Raw genomic sequence first — 17,024 nt, forward strand, 5'->3', positions numbered from 1 at the left:
TCCACACTGTATGGATGGAGACGGAGCAACTAAGCCTCATGCTCTCCAATTTCTGATCAATAATATTTCATGGCCTTTCAGGATGAAGTAGACTCCGCAGCTGGTTTCTCGGAGACGTGACAGATAAGGAAGAGAAGCGGACAGATGGCTTTAAGGCAGATGCCTGCCTGGGAAGACGTGGTCTGCAGAGAACGCGTCAGATCTTATCATTTCACGACAGCACGATCGTTCGTTATGGGGGCGAAAGGGAGAGGATGTACCGGTCTGAATCTTTTGCTCTGTCGCTCGGAGGACAGAGGCAGGAAGCCTGTAGCCGGGATAGCTGTGGTGTAGACAGGGATGCTACCCCTGCCCACCCGCCCTAGACATTAGTCTACCCTCTTTGCCGCCCCTCCTCTCCCCAGAGCTGCTCTTAGACCCGTGTTAGCCTCGGGCTTGGAACCAGGGAGTTCGTCTGGTTGGGAAGGAAGCCTAGAAACTATGGAAATCACTACTGTTTCAAAACCAGGTGGAGTGTGCAAGGCCCTGTACTGAACAGGCACCTGGGAGGAACCGGACGGACAGGTTCGTGGGGGCGAGCAGGCTTCCAAGCCAAGGATGGAGAGATGGCAAGACAGTGAGTACGCCGACTGACCGTGTCGCGTTTCGCTTTTTTGTTTTTTTAAACATCCTGTGACTTTGTATTGGGAACTAACAGAAGTGGGGAGACCTGACCAAGGGTACGACTAAATTTTCTTATCCCCAAAATTTACTGAAAGAGCCCAAAGTTGAAAGGATACAGAATATGGCCTCTCTCAAAACCATGCTCTGGGACACCAACTTTAGTCCAAATTTCCAAATTTTCATTAAGAAAAAAAAAAAAAAAGCTTTTAGGCTATGGCGTTGGTTTTTCCACATATAAATGCACCTATTCTGTACTCTGTGTTGATCACCGAGGGGCGCTCATCTCCCCAGCCCCACACGCAGACGTGCTTCCTGTTGCACGTGGTTGGGTTCTGTCTTGTGCTCTGTCTGCATTTCCACCTCCCCCGTCACTCAAGACTCTCCTCCCACTACATCCACAGATCCGGAGCTCAGTTCGGCTGCGTCCTCACTCCCATGGAGGAGTCCCATTTCAGGCGACCACTGCTCTTGCAGCTGTGACAAGGGCCCCCATCCCAGGGCTAATCGTTCAGGCATTAGTGTAAGTGTTTATCCTTCTGGAACATTCTCCATCGCTTTGCTCTGGACAAGGCTTCATGGTAGGTCTCCTCCTACCTTTTACCCCTGTGGGTGGCCCTGGCCAGCCCGTGGACATTACCCGAAGGCCCAGCTGGTGGGTCATCCTGCTGGAAGCTGTCAGGGCTTCCCTGGGCTGGCCCTTAACCCCCCACACCCCTACCCCCCATCTCCTTTCCTACCTCCCCTCCAGGTGCCTTGCCTCTCATTCATCATTACGAGAGGAGGTGCGTTGCTTCCAAAAAGGTCACGTCTCATGAGGGAGGACAGAGGAGCCCTCCTGCCCATAGTGTTATCATCTTTGTCACAAAGATCTGAACTCAGATGAGAAACGGGTGCTGCTCGCCAGGGGCAGCGGCTGTGGGGTCAGCCCTGGGCTCTCGGGCGGCCGGGCTCTCTAACCTCAGCCCGGGGGGGTTATCCCACAGGCTCGTGTTGGCCACCGCGAATGGAAGCAGGCCTGGGTCAGGTTTCTCAAAGCAGGAAAGACCCACGCGGGCCCCCCGGGAAGCAGCACGCAGGACTCGGGGTGAGCCCAGCAGTCTGCACTTCCACAAGCTCTGCGGGTGTCCAGGGGGCACATCACGCCGGGGACAGCTCTGTCCTGCGGCCCTTGCCCGACGTGGGCTTGTCATGGGAATGATTTTCAGTGGTGACGTGCCCCCAGCCAGAAGCACACGGGCGGGCATGGCCCCCAGAGCCAGGAAGGGGTGACAGCCCGGGCCCCCAAGAGAAGGGCCGCACGGTCCTTCCAGCAACCGGAGACGTGAGGGAGCCCAGGGCTTAGTCCTCTGCAGTCCCTCCTGGTCGCGTGGGTCGTTCAAGCTAGAGCTACGTATGGGGGCGCCAGGGGGCTCAGGTCATGACCCCGGGGTCCTGGGGTTGGAGCCCCTTGGGCCGCCTGCTGCCGCCTTGCCACTGCCTCCCCTGACTCACCTGTGCTCACCTGTGCTTGCTCGCTCTCTGGCTCTCTCAAATAAACAAAATCTTAGAAAGAAAGAAAGAAAGAAAGAAAGAAAGAAAGAAAGAAAGAAAGAAAGAAAGAAAGAAAGAAAGAAAGAAAGAAAGAAAGAAAGAACTACAGTCACTGCTATAATTTGTGTCTGGTAGTTGACAGAGTCTCGGCACACATTTCAGGCGCCTCTACACGTGAGTGTTCGCTACGCACACTCAGTCCCCAACGCATGCAGCCGATGCGGCCATTTGTGGGTTCAGGGGCACCGGGAAGCAATGTCCAGTTCCAGAAATAGGCTTGCTTGCCCTTGCTTGCCCAGTTTCTTCCTTCTAGAATGCATCAATGCCCTTGGAGGAAGATTGAAGTTGGGTTAAAATGCAGATGCCCCGGAACACCATCTAAATAAACAGGTCACCCACGACTGCAAGCGATTGTCTTGAATTATTCTCACAAGTCCCACATCTGAGAGGAGCAGGAAGGTGAGGCCGTGGGCACGCTCCCCCCTGGCGGCCTCGTCCTCCCAGGAACAGGGCGTGCGCGTCGGAGGAGCTCAACACGGCACAGCCCACCCACGTCCCCACCTCGCGTGCGCGTGCAGCTGTCTGTGCCTCCGGCAAGGCCCTCCTGACCTCCGCCATCTGAGGGTAAAGACCGTGGCATCAAGGGAACACGGCTCCATGGATCCCCATCTGCCCGGTAACGGATGGCAGGTCTCCAAACACCCGCGGCTCCCTGGACGCGGCCCCGGGCGACTGTAGAGCAGCGGATGGGCCCCGGCGGGCACCACAGACGCACCGTGGGGAGAAAGGGCGAGGCCGCTGGCTTCCGCAGCCCCGCTGGAGCGCCAGGAGCCCCGGCCGTCCCACCGCACGCGGGGCCCAAGCCCTGCCTCCAGGTGCTCGAGGAAGGGTGATGAGCAGGATGACACTTAGCATCTGTGCTCCCCTGCGTGCTTCTTACCACCACCCCCTCCACCTGTTTCTCTCTGACTACTTGAGGCCTCCTGGGGCCTGCAGCGTCCCAGGCTACCGTACCCATTGGAACCCAAAATACGCTGTCCCGTCACAAGGAAGGCAAATTTGTGAAAGGAGAACAAGCAAAACGTGGAACATAAGCGAAGCCGGGAGTGCGCATAATCAGACAACCAAAAACACGACTTTCCATAAAAATAACATCGCAAAAGCCCGCCTGTGCAGAGCCACCGGAGACGGCACTCTGTGATCCCGCCAGGACACTGTACCCGCTTAGCAGGTCGTCACCGCCAGGTAGATTTCCAAGATCACAGACCGGGCAGACATTTAACCTGATTTCAGTAAATATGGGCTAGAATGCCTGCTGCTGCCTAACTGCTCCGACGTTAGATGCCGGCGACACGTCCTGGGGGGGGCACGTCTTTCACTCTGGGAAGCAGAGCCCTTGGGTTGCGAGGCAGAGGGAACGCTTTCTGCCAACTGCCGCTTGGCTTTGCGCACGACTGTGTCGCCGTGACCTAAAGCCCGCAGGGCGACGAGCAGCCAGTCGGCCTCCACTGGACTCCTGGGCTGAAATCCTAGCTCTGCCCCCGAACGCCCCACTTCTTCGACTGTAAAACCGGGTAATGGTGGCACCTACCTCAGGGGGCATCGCAAGGATCAAGTGATTGAAAGACTGACACAGGGGCAGCCCCGAAAGCAGTGCCCGGTTCACAGTAGCTGCCAAATGCACATCAGCTGTTAACACTGACCATTCGGCTCTCTTCCTTCTGCGAGTGTATCCGCGATGACAAAGGCGCACGTGGGCCCCCTCAGGAATGAGAAATCTTTGTTTGAAGAGAAACCGCTCATTCAAAGACAAAACGAGGTCTGCTGGAGCACCATCCAGGGGGTTGCGGATCAACCTCATTGCACAATGTGGGTGCAGGGACACCGCCCTTGTGCCCAAATCCCAGACCTGCCACTTGGTCGTTCTGCGGCCTTGGGAAGGTTACTTCACCTCACTGCGCCTCAGTTTCTGAAGCTCTCGAGGGGTGGTGGTCACGACATGCTGCAAGGTCAGTGTAAGCGCTGGAGAAAGGCAGCGAGCACTGTGGAGCGAGCCCCGTGGAAGCTCAACGCCTTTGTTCAACAGCCAAGGGGGGGGCCGCTTCCAGGGGACCTTCCGTGCCGCCAGCGTGTGAGTCAGGTGTGTGCACTAGGGCGGACCATTTCGCCTCTACCGAGGCCCCCCTTGGTGCGCTTTCCCCCTCTAAGTTTAAACCAACAAATGTCATCATTATTGTAAATAATAACAATAGTGGGGACACATCTGGGTGCCTCAGCAGTTGAGCATCTGCCTTCGACCCAGGGCGTGACCCCGGGGTCCCAGGATCGAGTCCCACATGGGGCTCCCTGCAGGGGGCCTGCTTCTCCCCCTGCCTGTGTCTCTGCCCCTCTCTGTCTCTCATGAAAAAACAAATCAAATCCTAAAAAAAAAAAACCAACATCAACAGGAACCTGCAATTTAGTAGCTGCCATGTGCCACGTGCTGCTTTGCTCCGTTGCTTGATCACAGGCGCTGCCGTACTGGCATCTCCACACGCACACATGCACGTACACACAGGTCCACGGGCACAATTTTCCAAGATTTTGGGATGCGCACCTCAAGGCCTACCCTTGGGAACCCAGGCCACCGCGGATCTCAAGGAAACCTCCCCGTCTGTGAGCTGGTGGTAAGAGCCTGGCGCTGCCGTCAGGAGCCACGCGTCTCCGCGGTCTCCGCCGGCTGCTGGGCTGCAAGGTCGCACCGCCTTGTTGACTCGGCTCAGTCTGTTCATTCAAGGTCTTCCCGTCGTTGCCGCTGACGTGAGTTTAAGCAAGAGCAGCTCAGACCCCGGAAGCTGGCGCTGTCCTGGGGTCCCTGGGTGGCCCCCACCTCCCGACCCAGCCCACCCCCTCAGTTCTAACGGGAATCCTAACAGCAGGCCCTGACGCTTTCTCCCTGTTAGTAACTCTCCTGAGTCACTCTTCACCGTGGGACGTCAGGGGCTCATGCATTAAAATCCAGGCCCCGTGGAGTCCACCTACCGGCAAAACTAAAGCCCATTAGCCTCACCTGAAATCCCAGCTCCGAGCAGGTGGAGAGAAGGCCTCGGCTCACTCAGAGCGAGCTAGCTGAGGTCCCCTGGGACAGCTCCCACATCGCCTCACGAAGCCTCCTGCAAAACCAAACACCATGCAGAGGCCACAGAAGTTATTTTTACAAGAATTATCTCCAGAGCTACAAGGTGCAATAATGGGGGAGACACAGGGGCTTGAATATTTTATGAGAAAAACGTCCTCCTCACAGTGACAGAGCTGCTCAAGCTGTAGGCCTGCACCTTCGTGGCCTCCGTTCCTCCTGGACGTTGCAGCTCCTGAGCACACGTGCAATTTCTATGTGCGCATACATATTCACGCATTCGAGGAAAATCCTTAAATAGGGAAAAAGTAGAAGAAATAATACAACAAACCACCCTGCAACGTATTAACTATTGGAAATGTTTTCCGTGCTTCAGGATTTTTTTGTTTTTTAAAACTAAAATAGATCACGTTGCAATCATCTTTGACCCTTGCCCTCTGAATCCACGAACATGAATTGGCATGTGTCGATGTCGGGTATACTCTAACACACATATATATGGCCATCAGAAAATACGTATGTATGTATGTATGTATTTATATGTATGTATATATTTATATATGTATACGTTTTTTAATTTTTTAATTTTTATTTTTTTTATAAATTTATATTTTATTGGTGTTCAATTTGCCAACATATAGCATAACACCCAGTGCTCATCCTGTCAAGTGCCCCCGTCAGTGCCCGTCACCCAGTCACCCCAACCCCGCCCTCCTCCCCTTCCACCACCCCTAGTTCATTTCCCAGTGTTAGGAGTCTCTCATGTTCTGTCTCCCTTTCTGATATTTCCCACTCATTTTCTCTCCTTTCCCCTTTATTCCCTTTCACTATTTTTTATATTCCCTAAATGAATGAGACCATATAATGTTTGTCCTTCTCCGATTGACTTACTTCACTCAGCATCATACCCTCCAGGTCCATCCTCGTCGAAGCAAATGGCGGGTATTTGTCGTTTCTAATGGCTGAGGAATATTCCATTGTATGTACATGTTTTTAAATATGTTTAGTATATATGACCATTAGAAAATATGATATAGTATATATATATTTTTTTAATTTACCCAGATAGTGTCATCCTGTACCTTTGTGCAAGTTGCTATCTCCACTCAACATCGTCAACATTTGGGTGACATGTACATATTGACATATACAGATCTAGTTGATTCTTCTCAATTGCCCAAGGTCACAGGACACACCGGTGCTCATTTTACCACCCAGGTTCACGAGGCGAGGCACGCCAAACCACAATCAGCACACAGCCATGCCCTCGGGGGGAAAAAAAGGCGTCAGCTAGTATTTACCAAACTGTAGTATGTCCACACGTGTTCATCGTGTCCCACAACTGAGCTAGATAAATTCAAGTCACAAAGGGGTTCTGACCATTGCTAAACTCATGAATGAGTCGGGAATGCGAACTTAACACTTGAAATAACTGAAAGATGATGGAAGATGATAGAATAGACAAGGATGATGGAAGATGATAGAATAGACAAGGTTGTCTTAAGGGTGAAATCATTTCAAAGCTGGGAGAGATCACCATGGACAGGTTGCAGTTGGAGAAATCTTTCTGGAAGGGGCCGCAGTGGAGACAGACCGTGAAGGGCAGCGAAGAGCTCGACTTGCCGTAAGAGACTAGGAAAGATCCTAGGGATTAGGGACATCATGAGAGAGGACTTGTGGGTTGGAGTAAGTATGGAGTATACAGGCTAACCCTGAACGGAGGGGAAGACAGCTATCAGGGGAAAGGGGGGTAAACCTGGGGAGAAATCTGCACGTCGGGGGATAGAGCCTGCGTGTGACCAGTATGGAGCCTTTTCAGGATATCCACGTAGGACGGACTCTAATGGCTCTGCCTGCAGCCCCTAGAATGTTCCAGGCCCCCTCATGCCCCTGTACCCTTGGACACACTATTCCCTCAGCCAGGAATCCCATTTCTGGTCCTTTGCCTTCCTTCCCAGGCAACTTACCCATGGAGGGAGACTTCCCTGACAAATGCCCCCTGACGGGATGAGGTTCCCCTTATGCCTTGGGCTTCCTTCTAGTGTAGAACCTGTCGAAATGGGTTTTCGTTGTGTTTAGCTGTCTTTCTCATTCAATTATAGACTCCCCAGACAGAAAGACTTTGACTTCTTTATCTTTTTGCTCCGGGATGTACCACATTGTCAGCTGTGTAGATGTGCTCAATTATTGTTTGAACCAATGCCTTAATTAATGATTAAAGAATCATGTATATTCATGTAATTTCCCATATTTCCAAATATTCGTATGTAAATAGTACCTGCTCAGGCTAAAAAAGAATCATCATTTTGATGCCTCTTGGCTTTTAGAATACTCCCCCTTAGAAAGAAACCTATCATAAGCAGCAGCCACATAAAAAACCATAAACAATACATGAAATTAATGATGTAAATAATGGGAGGTACATCAAAGTCCTATTTGTCCCTTCTCATCTACAGAAAAGAAAAACCACGAACACTTTGATGTAAGTGACTGTGACTCTTCAATCAAGCCATCTCCAAATGGCTATATTGTTTAAAAAGAAAAAAAATTGAAATTTCCCATAAAATCTGCTCAAAAAATATTAATTTGTCCATTTATTAATTTATTCAAAAAAATACGTCTTGAGTGCTGGCCCCAGGAATACTTAGCCAATTGCGCCTACTCCTATGGAGCTTAGGGTCAAGGGGAATGGAGACACAGAGATAAAAATAATGAGTAAATAAACAAATGAAAGCATCGCCGGGTGAAGCGAGCCATGAAGGAACAAGAAACCAAGAAAGCAAATCACTGGAGGGTGGACCAGCTCCGAGAAGTGGGGTCAGTAGGGCCGCCCGGGAAGAGCAACCCTGAGCGGGGCTCTGAGGGCCAAGAGCATTCCAGGCGGAGGCAGCGGCCTCTGCACGAGCCCCACGGACCCTACTGAGGTGTAGGGATATTTTCCTGGGACGCTGAGAAGCCGTCAAGGGCTTTGCTTTGTGGGTTCCCTTGTCCTTGGAGGTTTGCACACAGCGGGGCAACCTGCTTGCTGCGGGGCCCAGGCTGTGCCGAGGCGGCAGTGACGGCTCAGACCTGGCCCCGCTCCCGGCCGGCAGCTCACGCAGCGTCCCAGTCCCGGGCCCAGCTCGGGGCCGTGCGAGGACTGAGTTAGGGAGGCTCTAGGACGGAGCCGACACACACCAAGCGCCTTCTGTAGACTTTAATTCCGGCCTCTGCACATGTCAGGGCCTCGCATCCCCAACGAGGCCCTGCGTCAGCCGCCCCTCCTCGGGCCTCCTCTCCCACGACCCTTCCCTGTCCCACCGGCCTTCGGTCGTTGCCCAAGTGCGCCAAGTGGGCTCCCGTCTCAGAGTTTCCTCTGTTGTTGCCCCACAGCCTGGCGCGCTCTTCCCTCTGGGAGAGGCATGGCCTGTTCCCAGCGCTCATTCCCCGGCTCCCCAAACACCCCCTTAGTCAGGAGGCCCTGCCTCACACCCCATCACCGTGTCTCCTCCACCTGCTTCGGACGCTGATGAGGGCCTGACCCTCTCTTCTGTATGTCCACATCCAGCTGTCTGTGGTCTGTACCCTCTGTGGAGGCAGACTGTCCCCCGACACTGGTGTCCTCGCTACCCAAGGGGGACAAAGAGGAATGACTTAACGAATAAATCGCTAGGTGACCTCATTTAATCCCGCAGCTCCAAAGGCCATCCTCATCGTGCAGGCGAGACACCCAGGGCCGAGCGAGGCCACGCAAGTGGTGGGCGCTGGCTGCACCTGCTAGGGCCCTCACCCTGTCACCCCGTCACCCCGTACCTGCGGGACCCCCTGCACACCCACAGCGGGGAGGGAAGCTAGCCCTGCGCCCAGGCCCCGTGACATTTCTAGCACTTGACGCCGCTGGCAGGGACGGAGAGCAGGCCCTTCCGCCAGCCTGAGCCCACCCCAGGGTGGCATCCACGCCCGAGCGACCCCTCGCAGCCCCGCGGTGCTGCTTCCTTCCTCCGATGCCCGGGCCCCCGCCCGTCACCCCAGAGCCCCCGAGCCACCACTTTCACCCGCTCCCGGCTCCTCCTCTGGATCTCCTCTGCGTGCACACGCGGCGGGGCAGGCCACACTAGAATGGGGCGCCCGGAGGGGGTGCTGTCCCCCCAACCCCACCCCTGCCTTCCCTCCTCGCCAGCAGTCTTCAGGGAAAAGCCTCCCTCAGTCAGGGCCAGGACCCCATGGCGCTTCCCACCCTCCTCGGCTGCATCCTTGCTCAGCCTGCCTTGCAAGCCCCTCAGGCCTGGTTTCCCTTCAGGTACCCAGAATACGGATTTATTTTGAAGAGCACCATAGGCTGTGTCCTCTATGCTGCATCAGCCTGTCACCGCCGGCCGGGAGCCCCCGCATCCCCACTGGCCCACAGCCTGTGTACCCGGGGCCTGCGGGGGGGGGGGGGCAGCCTATGCACCCGGGGCCTGCGGGGGGGGGCAGCCCGTGTACCTGGGGCCTGCAGGGGAGGGCGGGGGGCGGGGGGGACAGCCTGCAAGGCCAGATCACTCTACAGAAAGCAAGGGAAACCCAATCTCCTTTTGAGCGTAAACCTCTACTGTGTCAGCTCCTTGGAAGGAAACGTCGAAGTGGGAAATCCATGCGTCCCCCTCCCTGCATTTGCAGGAGCCAAGCGTCCTGCGGCCAGGGCAGCACCGAGGAAGGAGCGATCTTGGGCCCCACCTCCCCCCACCTGGCCCAGCCTGTGGGTCCCCAGGCTTTGGGGCGCTGGCTCTCAAACCCAGAACTTCCTGTGTGCCTGCTCCACCCCATCCCCACCCCAGGTCGCAGCCCAAGCAGGTCCCCAGCTCTGTGCTTCTCTCGCTGCCTCAGGGCAGGTACGGGGCAAGGACCGAACCAAGAAGCCTGTGGGATTTTTGGAGTCGGGGTCCTTCACCCCGGGCCCCCTGGAGGAGGCCACCTGACAGCAGCTGCAGGGGAGCCGGGGGGAGGCGGCGCATGCAGGACAGGGTCCCCCTGGGCGGGGACCCACGCCGCTGGGCACCCGGAGAGGACCTGGGGCTGGCACCATGCAGTACAGCGGCCTCAGAGAGACGTGGCTCTGTGGGCACCCGAGGGCCCAGCAGCCTGCATCCGTGTGGCGTGGACACAGGAGCTGCCAGGTGCAGCCCCGGGAGAAGCAGGAACCCCAGGCATGGAGACGGCGTGTGCCACCAACTGACCAGGACGGGCCACGCAGGCTCCCAGATCAAGCTGGTCTTCAGAACACCCCAAGTTTCTTCTGCAAATGAGGTGCATTGGAATGAGCTCCCATATGGGTCTCGACACCCTGCTGGCCTTTTACTGTGCCTCCCCCCAGTCGTTAGTGTCTCTTCAGTGTCCCCGAGACATGCACACACCGAGTCCAGGCCCGGACAGCAACTGGCCTTGGGATCCCACAGCCACCCCCAGCCCGGAGGCTCAGTCCTGCTTCTCTGGGGGCCGAGGGACATCTTCAGGCCGCGGCTCCCTTCCATCAGGATACCATGCTCAACCATTCACTTTCTGTCACCTTCACATCACCTGGAACCTTGAGCTGAACATGCCCAGCGCTCCGTTAATGCTGTCTCCAAGAGGAAAAGCTCAGTTTTCCAAATCCTTCCGCCCCTACATGGAATCACTCTCAGGGGGCTCCTCTGTGGAATCCGCCCATCAGATCCCTCTTCCTCATCCCCACCACCGCAGTCCCATCTGAGAGGTGGCAGCCCCTGCTGCTATACCTGAGGGTGCTGCGGTGGGCACTCCGGGAGCAGGGGCGCCGACGCGCAACGATGGGGAGAACCACGTGGCCTGTATTTTATTATCCGAAATCCAGTCTGTAAGGTCCAATATTTATGATTGGAATTTATTCCCTGGAAAGAGTCTGTGTGTCTCCATTTCACCGTTTTCTAACACATACCTGTTGACTTTGCACGTAACATTGTTTTGTCCCAATGCTGACGTTCGTTGAGGCAAACCGGCACAGTCAAGAAATCTGTCACAACACCCAGCCCGTCAACCAGTCATTTGGACTCAGTTCAGCTTGGGAAGCCAACCGAGGTCAACGGCTGCCATCTAATAAAGTCAAAGGTCTCTCTAATTAACGCTGCCGCAATCCCTGATTTGCAAAAATGCACTCCAGGAGGAAAAAAAAAAAAAAAAGGTGGTGCTGGAATCGAGGCAGTTATTGTTTTGTGCGGAACTGCACTGGATCAGATAAGTTGCCACAAATACGTATTCCTTTTCCAGCATCGCCGCAGTCAGGGAAAGGGGTTTCTTTCAATGGATGTAAATTCATTAAATCCTATTTCAGAAACGTGAAGATGGTAGCCTTTGGTGGCTAACGGCGGGAAGCTCGGACACACTGGGTTGTAGGCACCTACACCACACGACACTGCCACGGAACAGGCATGGGAGCGTCGGGCGTTGCAAGCCTCGGAAGCAGCCTCCGCCAGCGAGGCGGGAGGCCGGCAGGGAGAGCAGATGCTGCAGGGCGAGCCGCTTCCCTCCGCTCCCCCGGGCTTGGGTGTAACAAGTGACATTTTCGATATCCATGGGGTGGGGAAAGGTAACCACTGCATTCCCAGAAGGACTCGCCACTTTTACTCATCTGCTGCATACGTATGCTGTCGCAAGACGGTGCCAAAGCAGATTTTCTTGAATTTTACATGATTCCCAGTGGGGATCTATTTGCAATCCACCTTCTATTGGTTCTTCATAGTGACAATAGCTGGTACTCGTCAGTGCATCCTCCCCCCCGCCCCCGTTGGTGCCCCCTCCCTCCCTCACCACCCTACTAGAGCAGATGCTGTATCTTGTATTTTATGTTACTCTAGAGCAACAAATGATGCGTGGGCTTTGCTTGCGACGTGCCGCTGCTGGACCAGCTGTCCTCCGAGGGACCTCTAGCTGGACAGCATCCCACCTGTTCTATCCCAGCCCTTCGCCGCCCCCCCCCCCCGACCCAGGCAGTTCACCCCCACGCCTTGTGGTCAGCATTCGAGAATCCTCTCCTGCGATTCTATTTCTACCTGTGTTACCTGAGGCAGAACCCATTACCTTAAAGTCCCATCATGTAAAACTTGCAGGTAGATGTGGGCTATCTCTTCTTTGAATGAGGTGAAGTGTTTCAGGCGATGATGGGGCCTCCACTGAGTAAGTGCTTTAACCTGGAAAACTTTTTTCTGTAGCTCATCCATTCCATCCCCTTAACAAAAGTGGGTCCTCTGAAATGATAAAACAAAACAAAAAGATTTTGAGCATTAAAAGATGGAGACCCCCCCCAAAAAAATAATAATAATAAAATATAAGGACCCTGGCTATGCTAAGGGTCAGAGATCTTGATATATTATTCAGGGGGAAATTGTGACCTTTCTTCCCCATCCCTCCTCCACAATGCTCTCTCTTCCAAGCTCTCTTTCTTAATTTATAACTCCTGGAGCCAAATACTTTATTGTCCTTTGTCAGAGTGTCCCAGGCTTCTAAGACCATGAGAATAACGACCCTGGTCAGAAACTTGGCAGGGTTTGGAAAGGTACCTATAAATCAAGCTGCACATTTTTGATAAAATACATAAAGATAAATTGATTGGTAGACAAATGATGGCCAGATATGGATTTATTAGCAATGCAGAATTGCAAGAATATATAGCAAAACATTAGCAGCAATTGTCACTGAGGAGTATATTTCCAATGATTTTTATTATTTTATGTATGCTTTTAAAAAAATCATTTTTTTAGAGCATAAGCTCACGGCAAAATTGAGGGGAAGGTACAGAGGTTTCCCAGACATACCCTGCCTCCAATAAGCATCACCTCCCCCGATATCAGCAGCCCCCACCAGAGTAATGCAATGCATTTTTTTCTGATGACTGGACTTTAATACATGATAATCATCCAAAGTCCATAGTTTACCCCAGATCCCCTCTTGGTGTTGTGCATCCCAAGGGTTTGGGAGAGTGTGCAATGACACATTCCTATCGTCATATTACATACAGGGTGTTTTTACTGCCCTAGAAATCCTCCAAGTTAACATTTCATCCCTCTCCCTGCCCCCTCCCATATAACTTTGGGGTTCCCCCCCAATTTGCTCCAATGAGAAACTGCAGTTTATAATGAGAAAATATTTTGTAGTAAAATAAAAACAGAATTGGTCTGAAAACTCAGAAGGAAACCCCAGAGGGTGGATAAGATTCCAACCACCCCTCGGACTTCTTAGGCAATTATTCAAGAGCAATTGTAGAACCTGCTGCCAGTCTCAATTCTAGGTCTGCAGGTGGGCAGCGCCACTTCTGGGTTGGACAAAGCAGTCACAAGTCAGCCCAGATTCAGGCCGGTAGAGGCACACGCTCTGCCTCCCGAGGAGGAAGGACGTGCACACAGGCAGGGAAGGAGCTGAAGGTAGGCAGGCGTTTTTCAAGACAAGCACCGCATGTTCCCCGAGGGGTCTGATAGGGAAGGGTTGTCAGAAGTCTCAGGGTGTTGGCTTCCACCCGATTCTTTCAAGGAACTGTGGGGAGAAAGGCCTGCCTCAGAGTTGTCTTAGCCTAAGAGATTGCAGCTAAGCTTCACGTTCTCACACCCAACGGTGTCAACAGGGTGGGGGACCCCAACCTAAGCAGTAGGCGAAGGACCTCAGTAAACATTTCTCCAAGAAAGATACACATACGGCCAGTACGTGCATTAAAAAAAAAAAATACTGTTCTACATCATCGGTCCTCAAGGAAAATGTAAATTAAAACCACAATGAAAAAAATTTAAAAAATAAAGATAAATTAAAAAATAATAAAATAATAAATAAAAATAATAAAAATAATAATAATAAAACAATAAGATACCACCTTCCACCCACTCGGATGACGAGAACCAGAGAAAGCCACATAATAACAAATGTTGGTGAGGCCGTGGGAAAATCAGAACCGCCATGATAGACACACTGAGGGTAGAAGAAGGTGAAATGCTGTGCCGTCACCTCAAAAAGTGGTCCTGCAAGTCCTTGTACAATTAAATTCCAGTTACCTTATGACCCAGCGACTTATGACTCACGACTTATGGCCTTATGGCTCCTACTCCTCAGTATGTGTACGAGGGAAATGGAAACACTTGTCCGTAGAAAACCACGTACGTACACGTTTATAGCAGCATTAGACGTGGCAGCCAGAAAGTGGAAATGATCCAAACAAAATGTGGTGTGACCGAAAGATGGAAGTTTATATGACCACAAAAAGGAATAAAGCCCTAAAAGGAATAAAGCACGCAACACGGTGGCCGAACCTCCAAAACCTTACGCTCGGGGAAGGCCGCCTGTCACCGGACACCACGTTTGACCCCGTTCATGTGGAATGTCCGGAATTGGCAAGTATAGAGACGCACAAAGTTGATTAGCAATCGCTCAGGGGCGGACGACGGATAGAAGGGTGGTGGCTAAAGAGTGCGTGTGTTACTTTTGAGGTGATGAAAATGTGCGAAAATCGTGGTGATCGCTGCACGCGTTTGTGAACATGTAACAACCACCGAACTGTACATTTAAATGGCTGACGTGTAGGATACGTGACTTACAGCTCAATTATTATCATTTTTTTTTTAGAAAGCTGGTCAAAATCGTGAAAAATGAAAACAAAAACAGGGGGCGCGTAGTATAAATTGTCCAACACCTCCAGGTGTCTGTGGCTGGGGCAACGTGCTTGGCGTCGCCCAAGACTGGTCTTCAGAAGGATGAGCCTGGCTGGCCCTCGAGAACACATTAAAGGTAGAGGGCGCCTCCCAAGGTAGAGAAGGGAGGTGGTTCACGGAAATGGTGAAAAGCGATCTCAGGGTGTGTACACTGGACCCGCTTGAGGAACGCACCCTTCCGTAAGCAATCCCTGCGAGCAAGAAGACGCCAAATTCTGATTGCCCGTGGTGAGGCCCTTTGCCCACCCTGAATCTAGACCAAAGACGGAGGAAGAGCGGGCCTCCGCAGGAAAGGTGAGGGACCAGCCCCAGGAAGGAAGGAGAAGCTGGGCGGCCACAAGCGAAACAGGCCCACTCTGAGAGCTGGTTTGGATTCCGTCTCAGGGATCTCAAAAGTCAAATGGAAACATTGGCCTCAAATTGACTAAGCCTCCCATAGGCGAGTGTGCAAGCAGAGACGTGGGTGCTGAGGGTCTCAGCGGGTGGGGCTGGTGGTCGGTGGGCAGCTTGGAAACAATCCCCGCGCCTCACCCCTAGCGATGGTGCCAGCGATGGTGCCCTTGTGTAACCCCCTTTCCTTGACTCTGCCCAACTCGGGGACTCGCTCCTGGCGAGCAGGGCGCAGAGGTGAGGGGGGCGCCACCCTCAGGAGTAGGTGACTTCCGTCTTGGGTGCCTTCTTTGCCTTTCTTCACGTCTTGCTCACGAGCAGCAGGCGGGCTGCCGGCCCTCCCATGGGGGCCCGCGGAGGGGACTGCTGTCCCCGGCCCCACACCAGCCTCTGCCGACGCCTCCACCCCAGGCTTGGAAGACACCCCGAGCCGCGGGCCCCGGAGCCCACCTGGTCGGGCCCCGGCCTGGGGGACCCGCGCTGCCTGGGGAGCCCCCTGTAGCGCAGCACGCACTGGCGGGCCTCCAAGGCCGGGCTCCCCCTAAGGCCAGTTAGCAGGTGATCTGCTGACCCCCGGGGCCTGGGCTGCGGGCCGGGTGGCCATGTGCCCACGAGTGCCCCCGTGTGCCCGCGTGGCCCTGCCTGCATGCATTTTGGGCAGGCCCAGGGCCTCCACCCCTCTGGAGGCTGACCTGTCCCAGCTCTGCCTAGCAGCGCACGGCCTCCTGCCCCCAGAAGCCGCTTCGTCCTCCAAAGAGGACGCTGCTGCTGTGACAACGGGCCCTGAGGACGGGAGCCACCCCCCAGACCACGCCTGGTGCCCCGTGAGGCAGGAGTTGCCCCACACCACCGCCACCACCGACGCGGTTATGGCCTCATCGGCATCATTTGGGCTCCCCTGTGAGCCGCCTGGCAGGGGTCAGAAGCTTCTAGAGGACCCTTCATGTCACTAATTCTATGCTTGCTCCACACCAGTAGTTGGCTCCTGTCGGTGCGCAACCCCCAGACACCAGCACCGGCTCGCTGCCGCCTTCTGTCGCCGCCCAGGCGGCCTGCACAGCCTCAGCCGAGGCCACCGCTGCACCCCTGGGACCTGGGCCGCCCCCGAGAACAGGAGCTGCCCGGAGACAGGTGCCCCGCGGCCCAGGAGCGAGCTCAGGGGGCACACACTGCACCCTGCTGCCCAGGCATCTGGGTGCAGCCCTGCCCCGGACCCGGACCCCAGACCCTGGACCCTGGCCCGGACCCTGGACCCAGACCCTGGACCCCAGACCCCGGACCCTGGACCCAGACACCAGACTCCAGACCCCAGACCCCAGACCCTGGCCCCACCGCCGGGCACCCACATGGCAGGCAGGGGACTGCAGCACCGTCCCGTCCCCCCAGTGACTGCAGCTCAGGGATCGGTAGGCCGGCGGATCCCCGGAATGACCTGTGGTCTGTGCCCCCGGCGCCCCCTCGACATAGCTCAGCTGTCAAGGAAATAGGTCCTCCCCGCGGTCTGGGGCTGGGGGACAGACACAGGCCCGGGAGGGGACAACAGGACCCCCTGGGGACAGACAGACGCCTGCTTCCAGCCCTGAAGCTTTCTCTGATCAGCTTGTCATCGGTGAGCCTTTTTCTTGCCTTTTTCTTTCTAATGGTAATTCGGCTAAACCCGCTCA

General features: G+C 54.4%; 1 long non-coding RNA gene across 1 annotated transcript; it reads left to right on the forward strand.

Annotated features, from left to right (window-relative positions):
• Positions 1-346: 346 nt before the first annotated feature.
• Positions 347-7,889, forward strand: LOC140609769 (uncharacterized). The gene is made up of 3 exons (XR_012011499.1): positions 347-616; positions 1,065-1,183; positions 7,765-7,889. It is a non-coding gene; the product is annotated as an uncharacterized lncRNA (long non-coding RNA).
• The last annotated feature ends 9,135 nt before the right edge of the window (positions 7,890-17,024 follow it).

This window comes from Canis lupus, chromosome 2 (genome assembly GCF_048164855.1).
Source record: "Canis lupus baileyi chromosome 2, mCanLup2.hap1, whole genome shotgun sequence".
Lineage (NCBI taxonomy): Eukaryota > Metazoa > Chordata > Mammalia > Carnivora > Canidae > Canis > Canis lupus.